Genomic DNA, 5,009 nt, shown 5'->3' on the forward strand with positions numbered 1-5,009 from the left:
AGGTTCACCACAGGAACATTCCTGAGAAATTTCATCAGAATTGGACCAGTAGTTTAGGAGAAGAAGATGTTTAAAGAAAAAGTTAACGCACGCACGCACGGACGCACGCACGCACGCACACACGACGGACACAGGACCATGACATGGCCTTTGGCTAGTGGAGTTAAAAACACAAATCAAACTTAAACGATGTTTGTAGTAGCCAGATTTCGATTAATATACTTAAATTGTTATTAAACAATATTTAAGTAAAATATTCCCATGTGATTCAGCGATTTAAGCAATTGTAAGATATAAACGACATACATATAGAACACTTTTGCAGATGCGATTCCGAATTAATCGGGATTAATACAATTCTTAAGAAAAAAGGGTAATAGTTTTCGACCAACGGTCTACTGGTTGAATTTTAAAAGATATTTACATTACTTTAAACGTTATCTTTTTGTTGTAATTTGTTCGTTGACGCAATCTCAAACGTTAACGCAGCCTTACGACATGGTGCGTACCGTGATTGCATGAGTCCTGAGCTATCATTTGTGCAAGTTTTCTCCTATAGATTGACCTTATCTCTCCAATTATGATCAATGCATTAGTATATCGTTTTCATTTTTGTTTAAAAATAACGCTATAGTTATGGTTTTCTACTATATTTAAAGCAAACTAATATTATGGTTTCAGTTAATATTAATTATTTTGGCATAATGTTGCCGGACAAATTGCTAGGTTTTATTGCACTATTTATTTAATGTTTGCTTTCTTAACTGTTACGACATGACCTGTATTCAAGATTCCAACTTTGCCATTTAAGGAGCTGTAATAAAAACAAAACATGTAATTCAATAACGATTACCAAAGATTGAAAGTATAACGTTAAAGAGGTAGAAAACAAATAACGCATCTGCTAATTTTAGGTAATTTGTAATCGATTTCATAGATATATTCAAACTGATATTTGGTATATTTGCTATATTTATCACTGGTACTGCTATTTTAACTATACTGGAAATGATATATAAGAAAGACGGTTTAAAACAAAAATACACAATACGTTAAAGAAGTCAATAGGCTGCTACTGTACACACACTCTAAAAGTCAGTGAGTCTAGTACATTTATTTTCAGAATAACAGATTGTATGTGAATTTATCAACAGCAATAACATTTCCACATAAGCGTCAAAACGGAAAAAGCTAAAAAGCCTTGACGAGAACCCCACTGAACGAAGACCAGCTCTCAAAATAGTTGACCGACGAACAGTCGACCAGTTGGACTGTGTCCCCTCTGAAAAGGTTTAGGTACGCCCCGTTGCTTACGCCGTAGCTTCTCATGTCTGCACCCCCTGAAGTAAAAGGATCTTGCGGATCTATGTATGCTTTTATCCCAACAGAGACAACGTTTTTTCCGAGGCTACAGCCACACGCATCTACTCTAGGATCGGCTCTCTTCTTCACCAAATGGTAACTGAAATAATACAGCCCTGGAACAGCGCAAGTGAAGCTCCCTGTATTCTGATTATAGTGACCACCAATGTTGGTGAGGACCGTGCCGAATCGAAAGGGAGAATCTACCGGAACACTGGCTGTGAACGCTATTGCCGCATCGTCTGGAAAATAATACAATATTGTTTGAGAATTGTTTATGTATTCAATTGTAAAATCTTGTACACTGCACATTCTGCCAATGGGATCGGTACAGTTATCCGACATGCGAACGGATCGCACGATAGTAAACCTGAAACTTGAAAACCCCACCTTAAACCTTTGTTTTGTTGTCGATATGAAGTATGAATAGTCAAGTTCGATTAGTCTTTTATGAAACTATAAGGAAATATACAACTATAGTCGTACTTGGACAACATGCCTTAATAAATGATGTATACAATCTTCACGTCAGAAAATCCGAACGGGTAAATGTTCTGCAATAGCTTAGGTAAAACCTGTTATTTTACCAATCAGGATTGGGAATTGAGGATCCTGTGTGAACACTTAAAATACGAAGATGTCCATCTGTACAAAACTGGTCCGCAGAAAGTGAAACACACATCGCTTACCATTGTTTAACAAACTCGGTTAGAAGAACCTTTTAAACATTTAAACTAAACACCACTAAAAACTAACATACTAACGTCTATAGGATGACGCCTAATTGTAATTCTAAATGATTTACATGGCGCGACTTTGTTCAACTTTTTTGTGTAAAGCCCACATACATAGAAGAAGCATTATATTTACTGTCTATTAACTGCCTGCACTAACTTTCGTAATGTCATCATATTATACTTTTCGATCTATGGCAACACAAAAACGAAACACTATTACGGACATATGTTTTAACCATATGTGATGTAAAAATTCGGCTCATTTGTAAATATGGCAAGTATTTTATTATGCAATACATGACTTTAAATTTATTTAAATATTACACGGTGTATTCTCTATTTTAAATAAAGCGTTCATATGTAGAACTATTCAAAGAGTGTCTAAAATCTTCTCTTAAAGGGGCCTTTTCACAGATTTTGGCATGTATTGAAGTTTGTAATTAAATGCTTTATATTGATTAATGTAAACATTGAATCTAAACAGCACCAGCAAAAAAGAAAAGAATAAAGTTAAAGAAAGATAAAAAGTAACCCTCAACTGGGCTCGAACCACTGGCACTTGGGGTAAAAGTCTATCGCTTAGACCCGTCCGTGCTCACACAATAACTGATGTATTTTATACTTTATATAAGCAATCCTCGTAGTATCACAAAATATAACGATAATCACAGAACTCTCCAAATTATTCAATCTTTTTCGTCGTTATAATTTTCAGAATTAAATCGACAACCGATGGATATAATGGATATTGTAGAGCATGGAAAATGTTTAGTATTACTGTTTCGTCACAAATATCATAACAACAACGAAACTTTGCGAATATGACATAAACAATTTAAATTTTGTCAATTTACCAAAACGTGAAAAGGACCTTTTAAGATTTTAATAACAGAACATTTTTGCGTACGTTTATTGAGTGCCAACACCTGCAAACATTCGCTGAACGTCATTTCTTTCCTTCTTAAGTAATAATTGATCTATTCAATGGTTCATGCGCGAAAATTTGCTGTGAATTGTATGACAAATTTGACAAGGTGGCTTCTTTACAATAAACAATAACGTAGTAATTATTTGTTGCACAATATTCAACAAATAATGACAAATCCCATTATATTTATTTACTCTGTTTACTTTAGAACGATTGATTATTGAATTAATATATTGTTGAAACAATACCTTTTGTAGCGTTTTTCAGCCTGTCAAGATAATTATGTCATCATCTGAGCTTTTAGTGCTTCCTCTTCTCGCAACAGCGTTTGAAGATTTCTTGAGTCGTTCATTAGAACATTTTTGTTTTGTTTTATTTCTTCCAATACAAGCTTCATGTTGAGTTTTGCTTCATCCACTGTCGCCTTTGTCTCACTGTTCCTCTTTCTTTCGTTATCTTCCAACGTATCCATAATGTTGGTAATCTTCTTGTCGAACTTCTCAAGAGCGTCTTCAAATCTCCGTATCTTAAGCAGCATTTTCTCTTCGTAGTCAAAACGTGACAAACACGTTGGTTCCGATGCCCCAATGGTACCAAAGAGAAGGAACACTATAACGATGTGTGCGGGCGATTTCACGACATCCATCTTTGCTGTCGGCGTGCCTCTCTGGTATTAAAATGCCGCCTCTTCGTTTTTCGAAATAACACTAAACATGAATGCATGAATGTCATTAAAGGTACATGCATGAGTTTGGTAGATATGTATTGGATTTGGTAAAAGAAATGTATGAACACCTAAAATTAAACCGTATGTTTACTGTAAATCTCGTATCGGATGCACTTTCTGGTATTAATTTCGATGTGGCGGAATGGATATGATGTCATCCAAATGACCGGGAGATCCCGTCTTCGATCACCAGCGCTCTTTAGATCCCCCCATTGACAACGAGTACTGGTTCTACCCTTTCGATGCAATCGAGCTACAATAAATAGGTTTAAACTTATTATGAATAATTGTAATTGGTTAATTTGTATGTTGATATCAATTGTGTTTATGAAATAAAAAAATAAAATAAACAATGATATAAGATGATAATATTAAAGGGTAAACATTATTTTATTGAGAAAGATGACTGAATGCAACACAGGTTATGTACGTAGGCGAACAACTGATAAATAGATTTATAATTGTTCAAAACCAGTGGCTATGTATCGGTATTCCTTTTACTAATACGGTATTATCATTATTTACACGAAAACAACGTGCTATGTGAGCTTTATATCAAAACAATTCCAGCCTTTAATGTAACGTTTCGGTATGTTTGTTTCCCCTTAAAGTGGTTGATGTGTTTTCGTTGAAATAAATATTTTCCTTATTGTACATCGCGTTTATTTCTCTAAAGGCAGTCATCTTACATCGAGTACTTTCATGGAACGGAAACTGTAAGTGTATTCATTATTGTTTTGGCTCGCTCGATAATCTTTTCTGCGCTGTTCGTTACTCGTATGACGCAAACAAGTAGAAGCGGTGTCGAAATAAAGAATGTGTTGATAAACCAATGTAATTTAAGGCGAGGTATAAAACCCGGAACTATCCGGAAATCTTTATGGTAAAACCCGGAACCGATATAAATGGTTATAACTTCATTATTATTCGTCCGATATTAATTATAATGGTACCGTTGTAAAGAAGATCCTCTACAGATTTTAACCATATCAAAATATTTTATGGCAGGGTCGTAGTCGGTCTGTAAATCGCGGACAAAGTCGGCCTGTTTTAACGTTTTTTTTACACACGCAAATGCCGAGAAGAAAACCCGGAACCGATATAAATGGTTATAACTTCATTATTATTCGTCCGATATTAATTATAATGGTACCGTTGTAAAGAAGATCCTCTACAAATTCTAACCATATCAAAATATTTTATGGCAGGGTCGTAGTCGGCCTGTAAATCGCGGACAAAGTCGGCCTGTTTTAAC

This window comes from Dreissena polymorpha, chromosome 7 (genome assembly GCF_020536995.1).
Source record: "Dreissena polymorpha isolate Duluth1 chromosome 7, UMN_Dpol_1.0, whole genome shotgun sequence".
Taxonomy (NCBI): Eukaryota; Metazoa; Mollusca; class Bivalvia; order Myida; family Dreissenidae; genus Dreissena; species Dreissena polymorpha.